Raw genomic sequence first — 27,079 nt, forward strand, 5'->3', positions numbered from 1 at the left:
AATGTGCCTGGGAAAGCAGCAGAGGGTGACCCAAGTTCTTTGACCCCTGCAGCCATGTGGGAGACCAGGAGGAAGTTCCCGGCTCCTGGCTTTGGCCTAGCACAGCCCTGGAAGATATCTCTCTCTCTCTCTCTCTCTCGCTTTCTCTCACTCTCTCTCCACCCCTTCTCTGTAACTCTACCTTACAAAAAAAAAAAAAAAAAAAAAAAAAAAGCCCCTGAATCTCTACTTGCTCATCCTGGTTTTTCTTCAAAGCACCTGCTGCTCCCTGACATTTAATGTTTCCCTGCCTCGGTTTCTGCTCTTCCCCATTACAGTCAAGCTCCGTGGAGGGAAAGACTTGGTTTTGATCTCTCCCCAGTCCTCAGCGCCTGGTGCACGTTAGTCACATCATAAACGTGTCCTGGATAAGGGAGTGATGATGGGCTCGGCTCTCATCCTCCAGCAGCCTTACTTGTCGGGGGCTCGGGGAGCTCAGAGCCAACACCTGTCCCCCCATCACCCAGCGAGTCCGTGCGAGCTAACGAGGCTTACTCCAGGACCCACTTCCCTCTTCACCATCTGTCAGGAGACAGAAGGAAAGAGATTGGAAATGACAGCAGCAGGGCCTGAGCTAAGTGCGTCAGGCTGGGTCTCTTTCCTGTTTAGTGTTTGAAATGTCGAGAGCCGTTCTTGTCACCTCCCTGGATGATACAAGGGGAGGTGGTGAGGAAAGGTGGCAGATGCCACGTTGCACTACTCAGCCTCCGTTAGACTGTGGTGTCCTGGAACATTCTAGAAATGGGGCACACGGGTGGCGTGAACATGCCCTCAATTCCCCAAACAGCTCAGGCCATTTTTCCTGCCTTTCGTAAACTCAGCACCTTGACGAGAATCAAGTATTTCATTGCAAGGTGATGCAGAGAGCACCACACTGAGTCAAGATCCATCCCTGATGCTCGTGGCTTCAAAGGCTACGCACAGGTGCCTCTCTCCTGAAGCTCCCCAGGTGCTGGGCCCACACCACGTGCTTGATGCGTACACCTGCTGGGAGCCGGCATTGCCACTGACCGTCCTCGCTATCAGTCACAGACACAGAGACCTTAAACAGCGTCGTGGGAGTCACACGAGCTAATACCCAGCAGAGACGGGTTTTTAACACATTCTCTATTGTGGCTCTCAGCTTCATCTGTCAACTGTGGGGAACGCACTCGATCACATTTTCCAGCTTAAAAAAAAATCGAGGCTTCTGAGACTGAGACTCTGGTAGGAGTTTTGAGTCATTGGTGTGAACGCAAAAGGAGAGGAGGAGAATGGGAGGAAAGAGCTGAGCCAAGGGTATTACAGGGAGAGGTCTAAGCTGGGAGCTTTTTTTTTTTTTAATCAGGTTCTTGCTTGCATCTTGCTGTACTGTCTTTTGCTACTTTTCTTGCCTCAGTGGCTTGCAGAACTCGGAGCCCCAGGTGCACATCTCCCCTGTGCACAACGCTCTGGATGGGAAAAGGAAAATGAAACCCCCATGGTGTTTGTTCACTTTAAAGCAGCCTCCCATCTCTTGTCTAATTCACGTAGAAACCCCACCTGCACAGCCAGGGAGATTCCCGTTTGACAGATCAGGCAACTGAGACACAGGTTGCAAAAGCTGATCTGAAAGTCACGTTTACCACTTCCTGCCTCTGAGTCTTCCCTGGGTGCACACCGGGGTTTTTCTGACTTTAATAAGTTGGGCGCCCAGCTGCCTGCCCCTGCTGTTGCCCACACGAGATCTGCAATGAATGTTCATCGTCATGTGGGCTCAACCAAGTGTCCTCCATGTGCCGGGAACTGTGCTGGGGCTTTTCTTGTCTTGTTTCCCTCTGATCCCCACAAGCAGTCCTTTGAGACACAGTGGCACGAGGCCCGTTTTACAGGTGAGGGGCCCATTTCACAGCCAGGAAGCCGGAAGTCCAGCATCTGAATGTGTTCACAGCATAGATGGCCCCGTGTCCCCTCCCTGCTGCAAATCTTCTCCGGGGCTCCTGGTCCTGCAGGAAAACAGCGGGTGTGGTGACCCCGCACCCCTGCACCCACCACACCAGCTCCCCTCCCCCATCTCAGCCACGCCCAGCTGCCCTCACTCTCTCTGCCCTTCCTCCAGACCTCACCATCTGCTCCCCTCCTTGGAGTGCATCCCACCCCCACCCCCACCCCCACAGCTGGTGCTGTCCTACCCATCCTCCAGGGACCAAACCCCACCTTCTCCACCGTGTTCCACAGCCTTCTCCCTGGCTGCTCTTACTCTGCCCAGGGCACCCTACATGGCTCTAGGTACCCCAGGCCCCCAGCATAGCCCATGAGCATTCCAGTTCCCTGCTACTTTTTAGCGCCGTATGCCAGCCCACGACAGCGCTATGGCTGGCGTTTGAATCAGAGCTGCCAGTCTGAGACTCCTGAGGGTGCATCAAGAACCCTTGTCCTTCTCTGCATCGTCGGTGCTTAGGGGAGGGAGGGAGGGAGGGAGGGGCTTCCCTGGCTGTTTGACATCCAGGAAACATGGTATTCCAGATCTTTCGACCCACAAGTATTTCCTGTGTCCTTACTAGGTGAATTCTGAGAACACTAAAGGGAAGGAAGCAGCAGAGGCCAGTGATTAAAAATGTAGATTTTTTTTAAAGATGTATTATATTTATTTGAAAGAGTTAGAGAGGTAGAGACAGAGAGAGAGGTCTTCCACCTGCTGGTTCACTCCCCAGATGGCTGCAATGGCCAGAGCTGTGCTGATCCAAAGCCAGGAGCCAGGAGCTTCTTCCAGGTCTCCCACATGGGTGCAGGGGCCCAGGGACTTGGGCCATCTTCTACTGCTTTCCCAGGCCATAGCAGAGAGCTGGATCGGAAGAGGAGCAGCCAGGACTAGAACCGGCGCCCATATGGAAGGCCAGTGCTTCAGGCCAGGGCTTTAACCCGTTGTGCCACAGAACAGGCCCCAAAAATGTAGACTTTCAAGTCAAACAAATTCAAGTCTGACACCTAACCCTGCCACTCACCACCAAGTGACCTTAGCCAACCTACTTACCTTCTCACCTGCAGAGCGGGGACCGTGTAAAACCATGGTAAAAAAGGGGGCAGCCGGGGAGGCAGCTGGCTGGGAAGGGCACTGGGGAGGTGACTTTGATAAGGCATGGATGCCACATACAGAGTGGGGCAGAGTGTTCTAAGCAAAGTGGAGCAGCAAGCAAGTGCAAAGGCCCAGTGGTGAGCATGCCCGATGTCTATGTGACTATTTGCTGTGGTTGTCATTGCACACGGCCCCGTCCTCTGAGTCTGCCACCCTTTTGGGGAGACAGGACCACTGCCCAGCTGAACTGGGATGCAAGCCCTCAGGAAAGAGGGACTTCAGAGAAGAGCCTCTGGGTGGAGGCTGGAGCACCAGGGAGGGCGTACTGGAGTGGGGAGGAAGGAGGAGGAGGGTGTGTGGGGAACGGGAGTTTGGTTGAAGAGCTTGACGTCTGAGGGTCCGGAAAGACTGTTCAGGTCAGAGCCACCGCCCCAGGGAAGCCAGGCAGAGACTGTAGGCACCAGCTGGGCAGCCTCGGCGCTGGCCTCCGTGGTCACTGTGCAATGGGCAGGTTGCCGACTCGAGACTGTGCTCCCCACCGGAGATGCAAGGCCATGTGGGTCACAGCCAGACGCACCTCTTGTCAGGGAAAACCAGGGCCACAGAGAAACTTCTTGAATGTGCATTGAGAGGGTGTGGTGGGAGGGCTGTGGCTGAGCCTTCCCGGCCTCTGGGGGTTTGGGGCCTGAGACCACTAGAGTGGCCGGGTCACTTGTGATGGTGCTGACTCTGCCCTCTCGCTGCATGGTGGAGCCTCCCGGACTCCTGCAGAGAGGCCACAGGAGCAGGGCTGCACCGGAAAGTGGGAGTTTTGAGTCCTAGGACTTCCACAAAGGCGGCTTCTCTTGGCTCTTGCTCCCCTCAACTCCAAAATGGGGAGGTAAATCGGGAGCTTCCCGAGGTTCCACCAGCTGGAACATGCAAGAACTTCCTTTGTTGCTCTCCTCCTAGCTGGGAGAAACCAAGGCCCAGGAGCTAGGGGCCTGGAGCTCCCGCCCGGTTCACATCCACAGCCCCTGCACCTGGCTCAGTGCCCTGTGTCCTCTCCCCTACCACTGGTCCCAGGAGGCCTCCTTTCTGTCTGCCATGCTTCTCCCCAGCCAGCGTGCAGGTTCCTCCACCCCAAGGGTGATGCTCCCACCCCAGAACCAAGATGGGAGCTCCCAGTAATTGCTCCAGTCACCTCCCTTCTGACTCCTATGCATCCTTCAATCCAGCTAACATGGCTCCTGCCCCAGGCTGCCCTTCCCAATGACCCCAGCCAGAATCAACACCTGACAGAGCCCTCTGTGTCCATGCCACGTTATAATCCTGCCTGTTTGCACCTTTATGTCGTGACTTGGGCACACCTCACACCTCCTCTCTGTGATCCCAAAGTCAGGAGAAGCAGCGCCACCCCCGACGCCGGGTTTGTAGACTGAATGCCACACGGACATCTGTGGAATCAAGAGTTCTCTTCGATGATAGAATTCTCTCCTTTCAGAATGTGTGGTCCAGTGTGCAAGAGCTTCTATTGCAGAGTTAGGCTGACTTGAGTCTCAGCTGTGCCCTCTGGACGCTGTGGGACCTTGGACGAGTTAATACTCTGGTGCCTCAGCTTCCTCACCTGGAGAACAGGAACAATCATGTGCCTCCCTGACTGAGTGGCTGTGAGGGTTAAAGGAGTCGGCCTGCAGAGTGCCTGAGCCAGTGCGGGCTGACCTCATGACTGAGGCTGTTTGATTGTGGTGATCCTAGATGAAGAATTTTTTTTTTTTTTTTTTGTATTGGAGTTCGCCTTGTAGTTGGAGTTTGGCTTTGCCACATCCTTCCCAGGCCTTGCAGTCTGCATCTGCCTCCTCCTGCACCATTCAGTGCTGGGTGGTGCCCCAGCTAAGGGCAGGGAGGCAGGAGAGGGAGAGATGGAGTCCCAAGTGGCTGGCTTAACTGCTCGTCGGCTTGGGGCTAGCAGCCACATTGAGTGCTCTTGCTCAATTCATGTGACTCGACAAATTTGGAATGTGTTAGGGAGAGAGAGTTTTTCCAAGTATGAGTCAGTACGTTTGTGCTCTCACACACACATTAAACAAGAGAGAGGGAATTTAGCGAGAATCGTTTATGAGCGCAAAGTGGAAACCTCTGGAATTTTATTCTGACCCTGAAGGCAAGCAGTGCGTAAGACATTTAATAAAGGATCCAAAACAAGATACAGCCGGGAGAAAACAGCTAGCCGCCTTCTTCTGTGTTCTCAGCCACCGCATTGTGTGCGGAAGGATCCAATCCACATGGCATTCTTAACACCTCCGGGACACCCAGATATGTGCTGAGCATGGCCAGAAAACACAAGCTGTGTCAAAGAAGGGAAGCGAAACCAGCATTGCTTACGCACCTCTCATGTACCAAGTAGTCATGAAGTGTGGACCAGCCCCAAGTTCAAGAGGCAGCGGGGATGGGAATGGGGGGGGGGGGTGAGTGGAATGATCATATTCAGAAAGCATTCGTTACGAACCCCAGCACCTTACATACATGATGTAATCCCACTTTGTGGATAACAAAACTAAGGCTCAGAGTGAATGCAGTATATTGTGAACACAAAGTCCTTTTTTTAAGAGTTATTTATTTATTTATTTATTTATTTCAAAGAGTTACACAGAGAGAGAAGAGAGGCAGAGAGAGAGCGAGCGAGAGAGAGTCTTCCATCCACGGGTTCACTCCCCAAATGTCCGTAATGGCTGGAGCTGCACCAATCCGAAGCCAGGAGCCAGGAGCTTCTTCTGGGTCCCTCATGTGGGTGCAGGGTCCCAAGGACTTGGGCCATCCTTTCCCAGGCCACAGCAGAGAACTGGATCAGAAGTAGAGCAGCCAGGACCTGAACCAGCACCCATATGGGATGCCGGCACTGCAGGTGGCAGCTTTACCTGCTACGCCACAGCACCAGCCCCCACAAAGTTCTTCAGTGGCGGACACGGTCCTCTGAACTGGGTTTCTCAGTCTCCAGCTAGGAATGTCCTCTCTGTCCCTGTGCTCACAAAGTGAGACATTTCCACCCCAAGGAGGGCAGCAGACACACCCACTCTGGGAGGTAACGGCTCTCTCGGACCCCCTTCTCTGCGCCACCTTCTCCCACTCGCCTTGGATTCCTGCGTGCTGGGGATTGTGAAAGAGCTGGGTCCCCCCAGGCTTGAGCCTCTGTTGGCTGCTGTTGTTGATTTTCAAGACAGAAACCACTGCCTGCCCAGAGGGCTTGTGTTTCCAGCTCACTTACGCCTCTTTTGCAAGGGCCGGTTTTCATCGATGCCCAGTCTCCAGGGAGCTGTGTCTTTCCTCGGAAACATGAGCCACAATCAAAGGTGGATGCTTCACCCTCGCATCTGCCAGCAGCCGCACTGGAGCCAGGGTTCCCTGGGGCTCAGGCCAGGTGCCCAAGAGGATTTTTCCCAGCACAAACCAGATCACCCTGTGCTTGCCCTTTCTAAAGATCACAGGGTCCCTGGCACTGCCTTTGCAATGGCTGGAGGACCCATGGGGGGCTGGGCCTAAACAAGGATGTGCCCTTCCATTCTGCAAATGGAGGGCCACCATGCGCCAGGGACTGCAAACACACGATCCGCCTCTGGGGTGGACTCCTGTCACTTGCAAGTAATGACTTCAAGTCCCTGGAAGACCAGGCCCTGCTGCCCCTTGCCCCTTCTCGGCTCCAGCAGCTCTGGCCAGCACCCGGGCTCTGGTGCCCACATCATGGCCCTCTCGCCTGTCTGTATGACTCAACTCTCCTCTCTCTGCCTGTTCCGCTGCGGCTTGTCTTTCAGGTCTCTCCTCCATCTGCTGTGTCCTTGGGTGCCCCTTTCCTGCCATCCTGCTACCTTTGCACCGTGCCTTGGTTGGCAAAAAGACACCACTGAAGTCTGTCTCCACCCTGGCTGGGGGGAGGCCAGGGTTTGGTGTATCTCCCCATGCCCTGACCCATTATCAACACCTGTGAGGAGTTGTTGAAGCAGCAAAGACAGTAGGGAGCAAAGGAGACCCTGACCTCCCCGTGCAAGGCACATCTTCCTGGGGAGCCGACCGAACCTGACAATTCTGAGTGGGGAATATTTTTAAACAAATACAGATGCATTGCAGAGAAGAATTTCTCATAAATGTTCAAGATGTTGACTTGCACACACAGGCTCTAGGGTGGCTGTGAATTCACCCTTTTCTATACTCTACGGGGAATCTTAGATGAACGGTTGAAGGGGCTCCAGTTCAAGTCCCGGCTGCTCCACTTTTGATCCAGCTCCCTACCACTGCACCTGGGAAGGCAGCAGAAGATGGTCCAAGCCCTTGGGCCCCTGCCACCCATGTGGGGGATGTGGATGGAGTTCCAGGATCCTGGCTTTGGCCTGAACCAGTCCCAGTCATTGCAGCGATTTGGAAAGTGAACCAGCAAATGGAAGTGTGCTCTCTCTCCTCTCTCTCTCTCTCTCTCTCTCTCACTCTCACTCTCACTCTCACTCTCACTCTCTCTCTCTGCCTTTCAAATAAATAAATAAACCTTGTAAAAAAAAAAAAAAAAAAGAGTAGTTTGGAGCTGGTGGCAGAGATGGGCCACGCAGGCAGCCACTGCAGTCAGAGTCGCTGTGGAAGAGGTGGTGCAGGGGCGGTGGTTAGGGAAGGGTTATTCAGCCAGGCCTGTGTTCAAGTCCAGTGCCAGACTTTCTTCTGTTGTTACTCTGGGCAACATATGCCATCTCTCCCAGATTCAGCCTTTCCCTCTGTACAGTGGATCTATGAACACCTACTCCCTGGAGCTGCAGCAGAGAGAGAGGTGGGATCTGACTCCACCCAGTGCCTGGCAGGGAGCTCAGCCAGGAGGCTCCCTCTGCCCTTTGAAACTGAAGGCTGCTGTTGGCGACAAGGGGGCACAGCAGGTGCCTTCAAAGCACACGGGCCCAGATGCAGGCTGTAGCTTTCCACCGGGTTTGAGCTGGACCATCTCCTTGTGTCCAGCCCTGGCGGGCTCCAGCCAGAGGCCGCTTCTCCCTGCTCTGTGCCCTGCCGCTTGCTTGCCTTCCCCCGAGATGCGATTCGTTCATCTCAGGATGTAGCGTACCTGTCGGCTGGACCCGGAACTTCTCACTCCTCTGCTAAACGTTTGTAAACCGCGTTCCAGCCTGTGACCTGGCGCAGGCTGGTCCTCCCCCGCGGCGGAACCCCTACAGTAGCTTCCTTCCTACCCCCTTCAGGTGTCTGACAACTTGACAGGCAGCAACTAGCCCCAAAGGGAAGATGGAAATGCCCCCAGCAGGTGTCTGCTTGCAGGGACTTTGAAGCAGGTGGTCAGCATGTTCTGCTGAAAGAAGGGCCCAGTCAGAGCCCGGCGGGCACTCCGAAGTCCTAGACTTCACTCACTGTGCTCCCAGTGCGAGCGGCTGTCTCCTACATGCAGGAACTGCAGGCTTCTGCGCATGCGCACTGAGGCACTGGGTCCCCACTCCCGCCCCTCGAGGCAGGCTCTGCCCAAAAAGGAAGCGACTGATGTGAGGGCATAGAACCTGCAGGGCCAGCCTCACGGCTGTTAACTCCAGGACCTGGGCTCTTCCCACCGTGCTGCCTAAAACCAAGTGTCTGTGTTAGTGAGTGATGGTTCAGTGTGCTAGGTGCAAGGTCAAACAGGGAAAACAGAACCAAGTCCTGGCCACTCCTCAGGTCTGAGAATCATCCACTCTGCAACCCCAGCCAAGCCACCATGCCCCTCTGTGCTCAGTGGCTGCCTCCTCAGCTGAGGATAATAACAGGGGCTGTCAGAAATGAGCGTGGCGGACACACCTGCTGACGCATGTCCAACCACTTAATGTGAACTACTTCCGTCACTCCTGCAGGGTAGGTCGTTAATGAAGGGAAGAGGGGGAACGCAGCCCAGCCACGAGGCTGCAGGGAGTGTGGTGCGGAGAATGGAGAGGCAGCCACAGGTGGGAACAGCATGAGGCCAGGACAGTGGAGAGAGGGACAGGGCAGGGCGTGCAGGCCACGTGCTAAGGCGCGTGATCATCGGCCTGAGACAGGTGAGGGGGCTATGAGCGGCGCCAACCTGGAACCACTTTCTTCACACATTGTACCAAGGGACTGAAAACGTTCATGGAAAATGGAAAGTCATGATATGTTAATTTTGGCACCAAAACCTTTTAAGATTCATGCATAGTTTCTTCATAGTATACATTTTCATGAACTACTTGAAGAGCCCTCAGATGCACGGAGCTCAACATTTTTTGCACCCGAATAAACTCTGAATTCCATTTATATGAGCGCCCTCATACCTTCTCACACCCCGTCTTTTTTCTTTCTTCTTTTTGGTACCGTGTTTTAAGAGCAGGGTAGGGACTAGGTTTCCAGTATGCACAGAATCAAGGATGTACAGGTGTCAATAAATGATTATTAATTGAACATTTACCATATTCAGCACTGATGTTGGATATTTAATAGCCATTATGTTACATATGGTTATCAGTACCTACAATGTGACCTCTATTATGTGGGCATTTCTACCATCAAGTGATACATGCTCTATAGATCCTTGCATTCTGAAGCATTCAAAAATCGCACTGCTTTAGGGGCCGGATCCTGGTGATGATGGAGCACTGTCAGATGGGCATGATTTAAAAAAAAAAAGGCAAGCAGGGTCGGGCATTTAGCCTTAGTTCTTAAGATGTGGGTTAGGACACCCACTTCCCACACTGGAGTACCTGGGTTTGACTCCTGGCTCCAGCTCTGGATTCTAGTTTCCTGCTCATGCACACCCTGGGAGGCAGCGGTGAGAGCTCAAGAAATTGGATTCCTGCCACCCATGCGGGAGACCTGGATGGAGTCCCGGCTCTGGCCCATCGGAGCCACAGCCATTGCAGGTGTCTAGGAGTGAACCAGCAGGATGGGAGTGCTTGCTCTCACCTTGGCTCACTAATAAATGTTTAAAGAGAAATACAGCGGCAATGTTAGGGCCTGAGTAATCTTCGGATTACTAGGATTCAACCAACTGAGAGGACTGCAAATATTTGGGGGAAAAGTTGCCTCTGTACTGCATGTGTATGGAGTTTTATTATTATTATTCCCTAAACAAGGCAGTATAACAACTATTTACATATATTTACCTCCGGCTAGGAATAACTAACCTGAAGGTGACTTAATGTATATGGGAGGGCATGGGGCATAGGTTGAGGGCAAATACTAGACCATGTGTGTTATATAGCGCTTGAGATTCCAGAGTCCTAGACCCAATCCCTCGTAGGCACCGAGAGAACGAGAGAGGACGGTTTATAAAAACAAGCGGGGCGATGGGGCTCCACTTCCAATCCAGCTCCCTGCTGTGGCCTGGGAAAGCAGTAGAAGATGGCCCAAGTCCTTGGGCCCCTGCACCCACATGGGAGACCCGGAAGAGGCTCCTGGTTCCTGGCTTCGGATTGGCTCAGCTCTAGCCATTGCAGCCATTTGGGGAGTGAACCATCAGATAGAAGACCTCTCTCTCTCTCTCTCCCTCTCTCTCTTTCTCTCTCTCTCTCTCTCTCTCTGCCTCTCTGTAACTGTCTTTCAAACAATAAACAAATAAATCTTTAAAAACAAGCAGGTAGTTGCAGGAAGGCGACGGGAGATGGGTTGAGGCTGCTGTGTTTAGAGGCAGGCTCAGACCGTTCCCTGTATCACAAGTGGCAGATGGAAGAGCTGTTGCTGGCTTTGCTCACACGTAGCGGAGATGGCCAGTCTGACAGGGCCTCTGCACAGAGACCAGGGAGACCTGAGCATGCGCCCACACAGAGCCGAGAGGAAGAGCACGGAGTGAGTGGGTGTCATGGGCAGCAGATCTGTCTTATCCAAGCGAGTGCAGCAGAATAAACTATGTGTATAGCACGTGACCGATTGATAAACCAAGAATGCCAGCCCGGGGGGCCGTCTCCCTCTTGGTCTGTAAGTCTATTCAGTTCAACCAACTCACAAGTGCAATGGACGGTATGAGCAAGGGGGTTGGGTGACACTGATTGAGAGCATCATAAACCTGTGGGTAAGGTCCCTTTCCCCATCAGGAGCAGCTGGACTACCCTGTCCACACCTCTGGACTTGGAGTCAGAGGATACCAATCCGACCCCAGCCTGCCTTCGAGCTGTGTGACCTTAGGGAAGTCAGTTGACCTCTCTGTGCCTCAACTTTCTGAGTTGCAAAACAGGGCTAATGATGCACCCCACTGACACAGGGGACCAAGGGCTCTGAGCTGTAAAACACTTCCTAGAGCATTGTCCGTCCTACATTCGGTGTCTGAAGCCCTCGGGTCAGCTTGTCCCCCAGAGGTGCCTTCTCTGGCTGGAGATCAGTTCTAGGAGCTGTGGAGAAGGGAACTCAGCTCCCAGGGATCAAAATGAACCAGTCAGCACGATTCCGTGCAGAAGGGAGTTCCCCTGCCAGAGGGCAAGCCCCAACTTCTGGCTGGGGGATCGCGCTGTTCTTTGACAGACTGGGGGGAGGGACACCTACCCCTCTCCAAAGACTCTGATCCCAGGGCCTGAGGTCACCCCACCCCCACCCCTGGCACACAGTTGCCCCTGGGCCACCCCGTGAAGCTGGGCCTGCCTCCCCTTCACCCTCTCAGTGGTCACTTCGAGAGCCTGTTTCCCCACCTGCAGAGCGGGCGGCCACACCTTTTCCTTCCACGCCGGAAGCCGGAAGCCGGCGCTCGCAGACTGTACCGTGCCCAGCAGTCCCCCGAGGGCCTGGTTAAGATGCGGGTTCTGATTCCGCTGGGCCGAGACCTGGCCTTTCCCACCAGCTCCCGGGTGGGGCCACATCACCGATGGGCCGGAGCTTCTGGCTCAGGTGTGCCCGCCTTTCCCTCCCCCCACCGAGGCTCTCCTCTGAGAAGAGGGAGGGGTGAGCAGAGCAACCCTCTGCTCGCTCAGGTCTCTCAGGAAAGGAAGGGGGAAAAAACCCAAGTTTGGCTTTCACGCGTGCTGGGTTCTGGGAGTGAGACGCGGAGGCCCGGCAGCAGCTGGCTGTGCCGGAGAGGTGCCCGCAGGTGGCCCTGCTCACCTGGGGCGGCCACCTCCAGGGCTCGGGCCTCGACGGGGCACGCTGTGAGCGCGTCCTCCGCGCCCTGCGCGCGCATGCAGCTCCGCCGAGGAATCTTCAAAGCACACGGAGTCCGCTTGGCAGCGGCTCCCAGGGTAGAAAGCCGCCTTAGGGCCTGTTGGAGGGACTGCGGGATCGTCTCCACCGGCCGGCCGGCTTCGTCCTCATCAAAATGGAAGCAGGCCTGGCCTGCCGCCAGCAGCGGCCGTGACCGCCGACTCCAGGAGCCCGAGCGAGCTTCCAGAGGGGCCTCCCCCGCCACTTCCCTCGCCTTCGGCTTTGCTCCTCTAAGAGCCTGCTTCCCAACAAGCTGCTGACTCATCTGGGGTTAGGGTCTCTTTTTATTCCCCCCTGGTCTTTCTCAGAATCGCCACAAAGCCCAGAGATTTTTGAGGTTGGTTTAAGGAGCAGCTGGGTCCTGGCCATTGTCTTTTTATTTTATTTTTTTTTTTAAATTCCCCCCACCCCAGCCTGCCAGGAACTCAGCCCTGCTCAAAAGGAGAGCTGGACACCCCCCACGCGCCACCCCTGCTTTTAATACTGAGTTTCTCTTCTTTGCAGGTCCTGAGGCACTGGCTGCTCCCCGAGGTGGCGTGGAGAAAGATTCCCAGGATGTAAGCTACAGCAGACTGGTGAGTGATGCGTTGGGCAAGGGTTGCAGGTGGCCAGGATCTCCGGGAGGGGCCGAGATGAGTGGGCGAAGCCTGTGCAGAGGCCAGCTGGGCGCCCCACATACACCTGACGCAGCGGAGTGCGAGAGTCCAGGTGTGAGTGCCTGGGTGCAATTCTCGGGGTTCCTGCCAGCCTCTCCCAGAAGCAAACTGAGCCTGTGGGTGGCTGGGCCGTCCTCTCTGCTCCGATGGCAGCTGCTCGGACGCCCGCTCCACAGGGCATGTGCTGGAGTTAGGGAAATATTCTTAGAACGGGGAGAGCTTGCTGGCTCACTCCCATTGGTAAACCATAGCCCTGAGGGGACAGGGCTCCTCCCCTTGCACATATTGAGGGACTGTTCCAGGCAAGAGGGAGGCGGGTGGCTGATGGCTCAGTAACAGGAAAAAAAGTCCTAGCAAAAGACTGTGCAACAGTGTCATGGCCACTTTGGAGAGGTGGTGAGTTCCCTGTCACTGGCAGAATTCAAGCAGAGGTTGGAAAACGTCAAAGGAGGGACCAGTTTTGGCTTGGGCAGTTGTACCAACTCTGTTCCCCAGTGGTCTGGAATCCCCCAAGGGACAGAGAGGGGAAGGTGGGAGTGGGTGGGTTCAGAGGAAGCTGTCAAACTCACGTACACAACTCTCTGGAACTGCCTTGGTTTTAGGTGGCAGGTTCCGCTATAAAAACCATTCAGAAACCGCAGGAGGCGTTGAACCTCCTGTGACTGGTTCCGCCTGTTGACCAGCTGTGCCTGACCAACAGCAGCCGGTGCACAGCTCACAGGCGTGACCCCAATCCCTGATGTGTGTGATGGCCGAGCACTGACCAAACACGGGAGCTGTGCTCTGAGGCTCCAGGGACCTCCCTCTCGTCCCAGGGCCACCAAAAGAGTTAGCAGCTGGTCCCACCGTCAGGGCACTGGGCCACGATCCAGACCACACAGACCCAGAGGAAAAGCATGGGGCTCCTGTGGCAAGACCCACACCCACACTCACTGCCCAAGGTCCCAGAAAAGGCAGAAGTGCAGGGGACGGGGAACTTGGCTTCCTGGAGGGTGTGGGCAGGACCTGGGCTGCTGAATGTGAGAAACATTGCCCTCCAGACCCAAATGGGGAAATTACACAGGAGGGAGCCCCAGTGCACTTGGGAGGGTCTGAGCAAGGAGCACATGGCTTCCTTTGTCCTTTGTATGTGGGTCTCTCTCCCTCATCTGGGTCAGCTGCTGCAGTATTTACCCCGTCCCCACCCCCAGCCCCTCCAGGACAAGACGCTGTGGGAGGCCAGAGATGGTGTTTGTGTTTCAGAAACTGACAGGCTAGATGAGAATCAAGTTTGACAGTGGCTGGGCTTGGAGTTCAGCTGAGTCCTGACCGCTTTTGGGGGCGGGGCTCACAATGAGAGGAGGAAGAAGAGGTGGATGGTGAATTTGAGCCGTGGTTCTGTTCATCTTCAAGCAGGAGTTGAGCTTTGGGGACAGGAGCTGTGTTGTTGCATTCACAGAATCCAGCACATAATAGCTGCTCAGTAAATGATGGTGGGATACAGTGATGGTTCACAGGTGTCCGAGGCTCAGAGCGAGGCCCTTGGAATCAGACTGCCGGCATCAAATCCTGGCCCTTACTCTAGCTGTGGGACCTCGGGCAAATTGCTAGCCTCTCTGTGCTTTGGGCTCATCGGTATAATGGGGCTACCTGCAAAATAGCACCTACCTCTCAGAGTGGTTGGGAGGAGTCAGAGAATGAATTCATAGAAAGCTGCCTGGTCTCATGCCAGAACACAGTGAGTGCTCGATGGGGCACGTGACCCCAGGGTAAAGCTCCCTGTTGGGACAGGGAATAGGAGGCCCAGTGCAGCTGCAGGAGGCCCTGGGGTCGTATTTGCTGCATGAGCCCATGCTGCAAGACGGAGAGTCCATGAGAAGGCAGTCGAGGCAGCATCTTGCCTACTGCCTCTTCTGGGGACCCCTCTGCTTCCAACGCTGGTCTGGAGCCCAGGGCAGCCCTGCCATTTGTCACCAGCTGGAAGCCCCCCAGAGACTGACTTGTCACAGCAGCCCTATCCCCAGAGAATGGGACGCCGGTGCCACCCTCCTTCCCTCACAGAACTTCCCTCTCCCTCCCTCCCCCGCCCCCTCTCCCTCCTTTCTTGATTTGTTGGAGATAAGGAGAGATAAGAGCTTCCATCCACTGGTTCACTGCCCCCAAGTGCCCATAGTAGCCAGGGCTGGGCTAGGCCAGAGCCCAGAACTCAATTCAAGCCTCCCACTTGGGTGGCAGGGACCCAAGTGCCTGAGCCATTATCTTTGCCTCCTGGTGCACGTTAGCAGGAAGCTGGAGTCAGGAGCCAGAGCCTAGACTCAAACCCAGATCCTCTAATGTGGGGCACAGGAATCTTAATGGCAAGGTTGTCTGTGGAATTGGTCTCAAAGGCTAAAAAGTGCTAACATAAAGACATTCTCCAAAAAGTTCCTGGAAAAACATATTATGAAAAACTATCAGTAGCTTTAAAAAAAAAAAAACTTGCAACAAAATTCATCTTTTAATTCCATTGTGCATAAACTTTTTTTAAAAAAAAAAGATTTATTTATTTGAAAGGCAGAGTTACAGAGAGGCAGAGGCAATGGCAGAGAGAGAGGTCTTCTATCTGCTCGTTCACTCCTCAGATGGCCACAACGGCTGGGGCTGGGAGCCAGGAACTTCCTGCACACAGGTACAGGGGCCCAGGGGCCTGGGCCATCTTCCACTGCCTTCCCAGGCCATAGCAGAGAGCTGAGTCAGAGGTGGAGCAGCTGGGACTTGAACCGATGCCCACATGGGATGGCAGCACTGCAGGCGTTGGCTTTACGGGCTATGCCACAGCGTCAGCCTCTCCATAAACTTTTTGACATTGCCTCATACAGATGGAAAATCACTTGGGACCCAAGTTTGTGTAGTCTTGAGCTGCTAGGTCCGTGTCAGTTCCTGTCCCCTCCTTGGGGAGGCCTGGCTGTCTCCACAGCTGGGAGACAAATGGTTTGTCACCAGAGTCCCAGAACAGAGCTTCACTCTGCAAAAGGCACCTCCACCCCGCTAGGACTTGTAGCATCTCGCAGCCAGCACTTGCATTTGCTTGGAACACTTCTCTCGTGTCTGTATTTCTTATATTAGAATTAAACCTGGGCGCTTATAGAATGAGCTTGTCTGGGGGCCAACCTTGTGGCTCTCCTGCCCCAACTAAATGTGACCCTCACTGGATAGGAGGACTGTGGTATAGGCCAGAATTGTTTATGATACAAGCAGAGGCCCTGTGCCCACAAGGTCTAAAGACATACCAGTCTCTTTCCCATGCACACTGCACCCCCCACAGACATCTATCAAATGGCCACAACCTTACTTCCACCAGGAATGAGGGCATCGATGGGTTGTGACTGCCAGGAGCGTGTATGTGTGGAGAGGTTGCTGCAGTATACGCAGAGCGTGCTGCAGTGGATTAGTGATGTCTGCAGAGGGGCGAAGAGGGAAGACTGGTGCTAGCTAGCATGCCGCTTCTGGGCGTCCTAGCCAAAGCGATTTCTTAGGCCACCTTCCTATTTGTGGTTTCACATCAGCAGCCTTGTTTGCCACTAGTGAAGCCAAGCACAGCCAAGCTCATTAATCTGGACCTCTTTGGAGCCAACCTGAGCGAGTGAAAATTCTTAATCCCAGGGAGCTTGCTGCATGCAGGTGAGCACCAGGAGCCTGCAACGCAGGGACCCAGCTCAGCCCAGCTTAGCTAGCCAGGCCCTCGGGCTCTAAGCATGTGGCTGAACATCCCTGGCCTGGCCTGTAAGGCTGCCTGTTCTTTCTGTGTTCCTGGGACTGCACGCCAAGGAAAGTACCAAGAGCAAGGCACTCTTCCCAACAGAAAATCAGTCCCTGGGCAGCCTTGCCTCTGTGTTTCAAATCACCAGGAAATTTGAGTTAGAGAGACTCAGTGCGCTAACTGGGAATAAGCTATGTTTCTATAGAGTGATATGCAAAAGATGGGATGAAATAGCCCAGATCTAGCTTCCCCCTGAGTTTCCTTATCTGTAGAATGGGGAAACGCGACACCTGCCAGGGTGACTCAGGACAGTGCGTCCCATGTGTCCATACTCACTTAGAAAGCAGAGCTCGCTTCTTGTGGTACGCTCAGGAGAACAAGTTACAGAGACCACTTTTAATAGATTCATACTTTTTTTTTTTTTTTTTTTTTTTGGACAGGCAGAGTGGATAGTGAGAGAGAGAGAGAGAGAAAGGTCTTCCTTTTGCCGTTGGTTCACCCTCCAATGGCCGCCACGGCTGGCGCGCTGCGGCCAGCGTGCTGCGCTGATCCGAAGGCAGGAGCCAGGTGCTTCTCCTGGTCTCCCATGGGGTGCAGGGCCCAAGCACTTTGGGCCATCCTCACTGTACTCCCGGGCCACAGCAGAGAGCTGGCCTGGAAGAGGGGCAACCGGGAAAGAATCCAGCGCCCCAAGATTCATACTTTTTAAAGATATATATTTTTTTTTTTGACAGGCAGAGTAGACAGTGAGAGAGAGAGACAGAGAGAAAGGTCTTCCTTTGCCGTTGGTTCACCCTCCAATGGCCGCCGCGGCCGGCGCGCTGCGGACAGCGCACCACGCTGATCCGATGGCAGGAGCCAGGACCCAGGTGCTTTTCCTGGTCTCCTGTCGCTCCCCCTCTTCGTGGAGGAACGACACAGGACCCTGCGCTGTTCTTTCGTCTGCTCGGCCCTCCCCGGGTTTGCTGCTGGTTCTTCCCGGGTTGGCTACTATCCCTTCCACCTCCGTGGAAGGGCAGTTCCCCCTGGCCACATTCCCCACTTCCGCAGGGGAGCGGCACACCGCAGGCCGGCTTTCTTGGGGGCTGCACAGGTGTTCCCTCAGATGTTCCCCTTAGATGTTCCTGGTGCATGCCGTCTCTCTCCTCCTTTATAGTCCTCCTCCGCCAATCCCAACTCGGCTGCCCACATGCCGAGTACGCTGCTCTCCAATCAGGAGCAAGTCCTACAGTTTATTGGTTGAACTGGAGGCAGCTGTGCGGAAGCTGTTTACTTCTCTCCCAGCGCCATATTGTGGGAGAGCAGATGCATAGAATAAGTCTTAATTCCAGTAACTCAGTCCAGTCCGGGCTGCTCCTCACAGTCTCCCATGGGGTGCAGGGCCCAAGCACTTGGGCCATCCTCCACTGCACTCCCTGGCCACAGCAGAGAGCTGGCCTGGAAGAGGGGCAACCGGGACAGAATCCGGCGCCCCAACCGGGACTAGAACCCGGTGTGCCGGCGCCACTAGGCGGAGGATTAGCCTAGTGAGCCGCGGCGCCGGCCCAGATATATTTTTTAGATTTATTTGAAAGGCAGAGTGGCAGGGAGAGAGAGACCTGCCATCCACTGGGTCACTCGCCAAATGCCTGCATCAGAGAATATTGGGCCAGGCTGAAACCAGAAGCCAGGAACTCCGTCTGAGTCTCCTACGTGGGCAGCAGGAACCCTGGGCCATCATCAGCTGCCTCTGGGGCGCATTAGCAGGAAAATGGGGCACCTGCCCCAGCACTTCGCTGTCACTTGACTCCTGTTAGTTCTTCAGGGGCTCTTGCTGTGTGTTCCTGATGATCCTTCCACGGGAAATGTCCACTTAAATCTTCAACTTTTCTCCCGTCTTCTGGACAGCATGGCTGCACGGGTCTGATATGCATGTGGACAAATGATCCCAGGACATGCTGGGGGCCCTTAGCATGTTTCTCTGTGGGGACTGAGCCTCGTGGTGGTTCGACCACATGCTCACCTTCCCTTCAGCACAGCCCATACGGCACTGCCTCCACAGGGAGAGTCGGCACGGGAAAGATGATCCTGTGCCGAGTTGACAGCGGCCACGTTTGGGTGTGAGCCCACCAGTAGGATGGGCTTTCCTTGTTAAAAACAGGCAAGGAGTCTGCAGTGGAAGCCCCTTTAGTCTTGGTTCCTGAGAGTCTGCAGGAGAAAGATTAAGTTTCCATTTAAGTAAAAGACGACGATGACCATGACAACTCATGGACCACGTGCGGTGGGTGGTGAGGCCTGCACAGCTGTGGGAGCAGCAGCTGCGCCAGGAAGCGGGAGCAGGCCTGGGCAGCCCAGGGAAATCCTCTCGGATGCTGGGTTGTTGGCTGAGAGCTGCAGTCCCGAGGCCGGCAACTGGCCAGGCACTCCTGTCTTCTGGCACCTTGGGCATCTGCTCCTATCCACTCTGGCCTGTAACCTAGTGACCGCATTGGACAACCTCATTCTTCTGTCCTCTCTCCTGGAGTCTAGCACTGCTCTGAACCTGTTCCCCCCACCCCTTGCCTGAGGAGACACCCGGCCCCCCTGTGCCCCTGCCTTAGAGAAAGGGCAGCCAGTGGTCGTCCACAGCCCCATGTCCGGGAGAGACGGATGTGACCTCCATCCTGCCCTTGCATTCTCCCCACTCAGGCTCCGTTTCCCAGTGCAGCAGCTCTGCTGGGGAACCCTCTCTTCAGTGCTGTCCAGCCTCCTAAGGATGGAGCCAGGACACTGTAGAACAGGAGGAGGCTGTGAGGTCAGAGTTCACGGCCAACACAGCCTCATCCAGGGAGCTTTCACCAGAAGGTCTGGCAGCAGGAGCATGGCATCAGAACTCGAAACTGAAGGCAGGCCCCACAGCTTCCTGCAGGGCCCTCATCCCCTCTCTGGGCTTCCATGGACCTCACGGGCTGCTCTAGCCAACATCAGACAATGTTGCATGGCCATTAAGACCATGCACTCGGGGCTGGAGCTGTGGCGCACAGGGTCAAAGCCCTGGCCTGCAACTCTGGCATCCCATATGGACGCCGGTTCAAGTCCCGGCTGCTCCACTTCCGATCCAGCGCTCTACTATGGCCTGGGAAGGCAGTGAAAGATGGCCCAGGTCCTTGAACCCACATGGGAGACCTGGAAGAAGCTCCTGCCTCCTGGCTTCAGATCAACTCAGCTCTGGCCATTGTGGCCATTTGGGGAATGAATCAGCAAATGGAAGACCTCTCTCTCTCTCTGGCTCTAGCTTTCTATGTAACTCTTTCAAATGTTTTAAAAATATAAATAAATAAAAAGACCAGGTGCTCTGGAGCCGGCACTGTGGTGTAGTAGGCTGGGCCTCCACATGCAGTGCCAGCACCCCATATGGGCACCAGTTCGAGTCCCGGCTGCTCCTCTTCTGATCCAGCTCTGTGCTGTGGCCTGGGAAAGCAGAGGATGGCCCAAGTCCTTGGGCCCCTGGGCCCACATGGGAGACCTGGAAGAAGCTCCTGGCTTCATATCAGCCCAGCTCTTGCACTGCAGTCATTTTGGGAATGAACCAGCAGATAGAATACTTTTCTTTTGTTTCTCACTCTCTCTGTAGCTCTGCCTCTCAAATAAATAAATAAATACCATGCACTCTGGAACCAGACTGGCTCCTTAGCTAAAACCTCAGCTCCACCTGTGTTCATCCTGTGATTTTTTTTTCTTTTGGACAAGTTATTTAACTTTGCTGTGCCTCAGTTTCCTCATCTGTAAAATGGGTCACTTCATAGAGTAGTTAGGACAGCGGAATGAGTTTATGGAACATGCTGAGAACAGTGCCTGGCACAAACTCGGTGAGTAGATGCAGAAGTCAGTGTGTCACATGGTTCCCCCGACTGAACTCAACAAGATGCTAAGTCTTTCAGTCTGCCCGTAGGATCAGGGAGGCCATGGGCTAGACCAGAAGGATGGGCGGAATCCCTGCAGACAGAGAACAAGGGGGGCCTGGGCATTTGGAGACTGTTGGGAAGTCCAGGGCTGCTGGAGCTGGGACAGCCACAGCCACAAAGGCCCTCGAATGCCTTGTTAATAATCCAGCAGTTTGCAGGTAGCTGTGAATGGCTTTCACAAGTCCCAAGGGCGTGGCGCCACGTGACCTGGGGCTCAGAGATGTGAGCCATGCAGAGGGTGGTTTGCAAGTGGAAGAGACAGAGACAAGGCAGCAGGCTGGTGGAGGTGGCCAGCCTGATGATGCTGGCGCCGGGGGCTGGGGGTGGGGGGATCTGAGCCTAGGCAGTCACAGCCTGGGTGGAGCAAGCGACCCACTCCTGAGAGGAGCACTGATTCAGAGGAAGAGGGACTAGCCTTGAATGTGGGACCCGAGGAAGAGTCAAAAGTGAGTTCCAGGCTCCTGGCTTGGGAATCTGAGAGTGAGTGGTCCTCTTCCCCACTGCTGGGCAGACAGAGCCAAAGCAGTGGGTGCTGCAGAAGGGAATGCATTCTTGCATTTGAAGAGCCTGGGGAACACTGTGGACCGGGAGGTAGCAGAGGGCAGCAGGTGAGCCGTGGGTCTCTGGACTCCAAGCGGCTCACTGACTGCATGGCCTTGGAGGGGTCGTTGAGCTGTCCTGACACTCAGCTCCTTCACAAGCACAACAGGGATGACGAGGTTATTACCGTGAGCTACCCGAGAGGCTGCTGAGGATGAATCCATAGTTTTGAGAACTAGAGCCTCCCAAAGGAAGTGCTCCAAAGCATGAGCTTGCGTGGCGTAAGTAATAGCATCAGTAGCAATTTTAGCATTGCTGTTAGCATCACCATGCTAGTGGAGATAGCCAACAAGGGCGTAGGGAAGGGACTGATGGATTCAGGAGTCACCAGTCTATGTGGGCTGGTGCTTGCCAACCTGCTGGGTGTGTTCCTAGGAAAGGAAGAAATGAGAACTGTTTGGGTTCTTTGCATCATCCTTCCCAGCTGGGGTGCAGCCCCCAGCCCAGCCCTTAGCCTTGCTTTTCTATGAAAAATCAGCATGGGCAGGTGTCACCTTTGCTAAGAGGCACATGGCACTCCCTCGGGCCCACTGTGAAGGGTGAAGATGGGCAGACAGCTGATGGGGGAGAGAAGTGAGCCCCTTGGGATGACCGAACTCTCCCCATGACACCTTGGAGACAGAAGATAGCTGGGCTGAACACAGAACCTGGCGGCAGCAAACAGCATTCAAGAAGCAGAACTGACAGCTCGGTCAGGAAATGGGCTACCTCCATTCCAACTGCCGCTGGTCTGAAATTCCTTCCATTGCAAAACACTAGACTCAAAGATCCAGTGTAGGTGTTTGGTCCTTGCACAGGGTCAGGTGCAAGTTCGAAACATGCCCCCATTCAGTGGCATGTTGAGGGTTCTTCACTTCTTCAGCAATAAGAAGAAATTCAGTACATCTAAGCTAAACAGGAGAAAGGGAGTGAGACATGAGAAATGGCACCCACCCTTTCCTGGTTGTCCGTCTGAAACTTAGCCTTAAGTGCCCTGCCCTGAACCTCATTCCATGCTATTTCAGAGCCCAGCATGCCTTGGCCAAGGGAATCACACCTGCACCCAGCAGATAATATTGAAGTGGGTATTTGATTATATTAGTCTGACTTTGCTTTACAAGATAGAAATTCAATTCAAAATGACATACATGTAAAACCAAAAGGCTGTTGGTATAATTAAAAAGTCAGAGCAGGCCTGGCTCTGAGCCCAGCTGGATCTAAGTGATGTCGGCAGGCCTTGTCTGTCTCTCGACTGGCTTGGCTCTGTGTGGGCTCCCCTCGGGCAGAGTGACCATCGACACCTAGCGCCTTCTCTCAGCAAGCCCCAGGAAGAGGACTTTGCTCCCATAGTAGTGCTCCTGGCAGTGCCCTAGTGTCAAGAGACCTAAGTCACAAGTCCGCCCCTCAGCCAACTCCTGTGACCAGGAGGTAGACATGCAAATTGGCCAGGCCAGGAACAGGTGCTCCACCAGGCATTTTGGGCCACGTGGACTGAGAAGGCATGGCGAGGAGGTTGGGGAGAGGGAAGATACCCAAGCCAGTATCCACAGCTAAGTCCTGCAGTGCATGTAGATAAGGGAGTGGTGGTTGGGGCTGTGGATCTGTGAGCAGACTCTGCTGGCAACACTCAGCCTGGCTCAGGCCTGGACCCCAGGTGAGGATGAAACCTGAGGACGCAGGTGCCCCCGTGGAGTATCCGATCACATCATTTCAGGATGACACACAGATGTGTTGTCTCCCCCAGGGCAGCAGGCAGTGTCCCCTGTGTCCTTCCTCTGCTCCCCACTCCCCTGCAGCCAGGAGGCACCTGCCCAGACCTGGCACCTGTGCCGTGCTCCGTCAGAGGTCTCTGCAGTGGCAGCGGCACCACAGAGGGCCTGCAGGATGCCAGCCTTGCCTGAGGCAACAGACCTGCCGGCCGTGGCGAGGCCTCTGGTTTGTGTCACAACCAGCAGTGTGCACACGCCCCATCACTGCTGTGACAGAGCCCCCCACACTGAGTGGTTTAATGCACGTTTATTGTCTGACGGTTCTGGAGCCATGGTCTGAAAGGGATTTCTCTAGGCTGCAGTGAGGGGTTTTGGCAAGGTGTGTCCCCCTGGAGTCTTTAAGGGAGGATCTGTGTTCTTGCCTGTCTACCTTCTAGAAGCTTCCCGGGTTCCTCTGCTCATGGCTCCTTCATGGTCAAAGCCAGCGATGGCTGAGTTTATCTCGTGCTGTCTGCATTTCCCATCTTTAAAGGACTCTTGTGGTTACGTTGTGCCCGCCTGGATCAGTAATGCAGGATAATCTCTGCATGTTTAAGGCCGTGAGGTTAGCAACCTTTGTCATTTAGAGTCACAGGTGCTGGAGGCAGGGTATCCTCCCGCAGCCTTCCACAGCCACTGTTGTCATCGTCGGCTCTCGCACGACCCAGCCTGCATGGCACACAGGGCCATCTGCTAAGGCCTCACTGTGCCTTAACTTGCCAAATCTTCATCACCACCCAGCAGGCGTGAGAGGGTGCAGCAAATGTCCCCATTTTACCACTGAGAAAATCAAGGCACTAGAAGATTCGTTATGTCCAAAGGGACAGACCCCGTAAGCAGCAGAGCTGAGGCTGCCTTACAGATCTACAGACCCTAGAGCCCGGGCTCTTAGCTGGAATATCAGTGGATGGAACAGGTGGCGAGTCTCAGATTAGTGGGCGATGGAGCCGCTTTTCTAACGGCGCTGGTGGTGGACAGGGTGGAGCAAGGCTCTCAGGTTTGTGTCCCGGCTCAGTCCCGCCCTGGCACCGTGACCTTGATCAGGTCACCCACCCTGCGCCTCCTTTCCTATGAGATGAGCACACAAGGCTGCCGTTGCTTACCAGGGCTGCTTTTCTTTTTTTGTTGTTTTTTTAAAAGTCAAGCTCCTGCCCAGAGTTTATCTTGTTTTTGTTTTTCTCCAACCTTCTGTGACTGCTGGAAAGTCTCACGGATCCACCTCCCTTTCCCTTTGCATCCTTTGTCCTCTGCTTCCGCATAAGGCCGCAACGCAGGGACTTCTGCCCATGTCCGTGTGGCCTGTGAGCTGAGGATGATTTTGTATCCCTAAAGCATTGTCCAAACAGAGCAATACGCCACCGAGATTGCCTGTGACCCACAAAACCTAGAACATTCGCCACCTGCTCCCTCCCTGGCAAAGCGGTGACCACAGAAGGAAGGGGCAGTGGAGTCACGTGCAAAGCGTGGGTTTGAATGCTGTGCTGAGGGGTCAGGGCCCAGAGCGACCTTCAACTTCACAAGCGCCTGGGGGGGGGGGGATTTTGTCTACACTGGGGGCCGTAGCAGCATGTGTGCTGGCATGGCAGTGCTGATAGTGGCAGTAAAGTGGTGGCTTTGTCAAGTAGGAGCCCTTTGAAGCCTGGTGCTGGAGGCCAGAGCTTCGCCGGGGAACAGGTCACTCCCCGTGGCCCACCCTGAGATAGGACGGAGCCCGGATTTGAACCCGGGCAGTCCGCCACTGCCATTCATCCCCCCCTTCTTTGCCCTCTCACACAGGTGCACTTCCCTGGCCTTTTTCCCCTGCTCAGCTCCGGAAATTCCCTCCCATTGCAAAAGGGCAGCAGAAGAATAGAGCAGTCGTCACAAACAGCTGTGACACAAACATCCCAGCATTTTGATTTTGGCGTTTGTCCACTCATCCATCCATTCGTCCATCTGTCCATCCATGCAACAAAGGCAGCCCAGCACCCGGAACTCGTGAGAGCCGGGTCTTTGACACAGACAACCAGGCCAAACCCCAAGCCCCCAGCTCCTCCAAATTCATTGTTTCCAGGGGCCTCTGAGGGAAGCTCATTAAACAGTCCTGAGCACTTGATTAATATGCTGGAGTACGGGCAGCACCAGACTAAGTCAGCCTCCCCACCCACCCCCCCGCCTCGTTACCATGACAACATTATTTTAACAAACAGCTCCTTAATATTTAATGAAAGTGATGCTCCTGACAGGCGAACTGAGAGCTCTCCACCGCCAAGGGCTTAGAGGGGTCCACGAGGGTGTTTTTAGCACAAAGCCACCAGTTCCCTGCCCTGCCCCCATCCCTGTAAGTGACTTGTCACCAGAAATTGCAAGTGTCCAGGGGGCTGGGCCCCCATGTGATGCCAGGCCTGGGGCGTACGTGGCAGCGGAGGGCTGTCACCTTTCTAACACGGAATGTCACAGTGGCTCCGCGCGAATGGGCAGTGGGATGCCATCATTAAGCGCTCCTTTGTACACGGATCTCTGCTAATTTCACCCCTGCTTGCCTGAGGCTCACGGGAGAGCCTGTTTGCTTCCCATGTCTCGAGCAGAGCCGGGCTGTAAGACAGCGTACCAAGAGCCCAGAGCCTGCATGCCTGTGCTTCCTCCTCCGGCACTGTCCATTCTACCCAGTCGTATCAGGAGCTAGCAGGTGTAGACGTGTGGGGACCCATCCTCCACCCTCAACGGGGTGCAGGTCAGGAGAGGAAGGAGCGGGGGCCACTGAGCACTCTCTGACAGCCTCCACTACTGGGCTGGTCCGTGCGCCGGGCACTGTGATGAGTACTTGCAGGTGAAAATTACTCCAGATCTCCCATGAAAAAAGTGGGTGACAATAATAGAGGGAGCATGATAATGGTGATCTCTTCACTGTGTGATCTTGGGTAAGTTCCTTAACCTCTGTGCCTCAGCAGGCTCGCTCACAAACGGGGGATAATGAGCTCTGTCTACATTAGCAGGTGCCATAGGATTTGAAATGAAATGAAAGCAAGCTCTGTCAAGAAGAGGGGTTGGTATTTCAAATAGGGGTTAAGTCATGCTTGGGACAACCGTCTCCCATATCAAAATGCTTGGGTTCGAATCCAGCTTCCTACTGATACATACTCTGAGGGGTGGCAGTGGTGGCTCAAGTGGTTGGGACCTTGTCACCTATGTGGTAGACCTCAATTGAGTTCCCAGCTCTTGACTTTGGCCTGGCCAGCCTTTGTGAATTAGTGGATACAAGCGCTTGCTCGCTCTCGCTCTCTCTCTTTCTCTCTCTCTCTCTTTCTCTCTCTCTTTGCCTTTCAAATAAATGAAATTAATTAATGAAACATTTTTAGCACTCGAACAGTACTTAAAATCCTAAAAAACAGTGGGTACGTGCTAAGCATTAAATAGATACTAGCTGGGGCTTGATGTTCCCATGGTACCGTACATCCAAGCATAGCAGCAGCTAACATGTGATAACCACGCTAAGTGTTGGAGAGACACTATCTCATTTAAACCTTGCATCCCTGTGTGAGGCGGATACCATGGTGATTCTTCTTCTCGGGGAAGCGGTGCTCTGAGAATGCGGAGGGCCTTCCCGCCGAGCTCCAGGGAGGGCCGTCCAGGGCAGGTGGCCATGGAGGTCTCCATGGACACAAGGTGGGATTTGAAGGTGGCAACGCCTGGGGGCGGGGAGGCCTGGCTGCCCTGGGACCAGGAGGCACATTCTGGCTTGTTTCTTCCCAAGGCAGCTTCTTGGCACTGAGTGGGAGCCGGTCTGAAACAAACGTGACCTGTTTATTTAAAATGCACATTGGAGTTCTATTTAAAATAAATGGATTGGAGTTTGGAGAGGAGGAGTGAGACATAAGGGGGACAGCAAAGCTCACAGAGTTTTCCTCATATTGGTATTTAATACGACGAATACAAGAATGTCTGAATCAACTGGGTGTGTGTGTGTGTGTGTGTGTGTGTGTGTGTGAGAGAGAGAGAGAGAGAGAGAGAGAGAGAGAGAGAGAAGCACAAACACATCTTGCCAGTACCTCTAAACGCAAAGAAAGAGACAGAGAAAGAAAGGAAGGTTTGAATTGTCTTTGCAAAATACCATCACAGAGTGCACAACATGTTTAAAGACCACATACACATACATAGCTGTTTGTTGCGACAGTAGTGCTTTGTAACAACACCCACCAACCTCTCAGCGGATGCAAGGAATCACAGCCGTCCAGGGTTCCACCAGCCTCTGCTGTCTGGGTGGTGATGGTTTGCACACC

At 54.4% G+C, this 27,079-nt stretch overlaps 1 protein-coding gene across 5 annotated transcripts in view; it reads left to right on the top strand.

Annotated features, from left to right (window-relative positions):
• The window catches only part of ZHX2 (zinc fingers and homeoboxes 2), a 154,753-nt gene that overhangs the window by 57,478 nt on the left and 70,196 nt on the right, over positions 1 to 27,079 (top strand). For 3 of the 5 annotated variants that reach the window (XM_089335645.1, XM_051844015.3, XM_070075443.2), the window contains exon 2: positions 12,701 to 12,771. The gene's annotated coding sequence lies outside the window, so the exon portion shown is untranslated. Of the gene's footprint in view, positions 1 to 11,748; positions 11,888 to 11,927; positions 12,467 to 12,700; positions 12,772 to 27,079 lie in introns of those variants that run through there. The other 2 variants (XM_070075444.2, XM_089335644.1) reach the window with 2 other exon arrangements.

Source organism: Oryctolagus cuniculus, chromosome 6 (assembly GCF_051225735.1).
Source record: "Oryctolagus cuniculus isolate XC-2025 breed Fujian yellow rabbit chromosome 6, ASM5122573v1, whole genome shotgun sequence".
Taxonomy (NCBI): Eukaryota; Metazoa; Chordata; class Mammalia; order Lagomorpha; family Leporidae; genus Oryctolagus; species Oryctolagus cuniculus.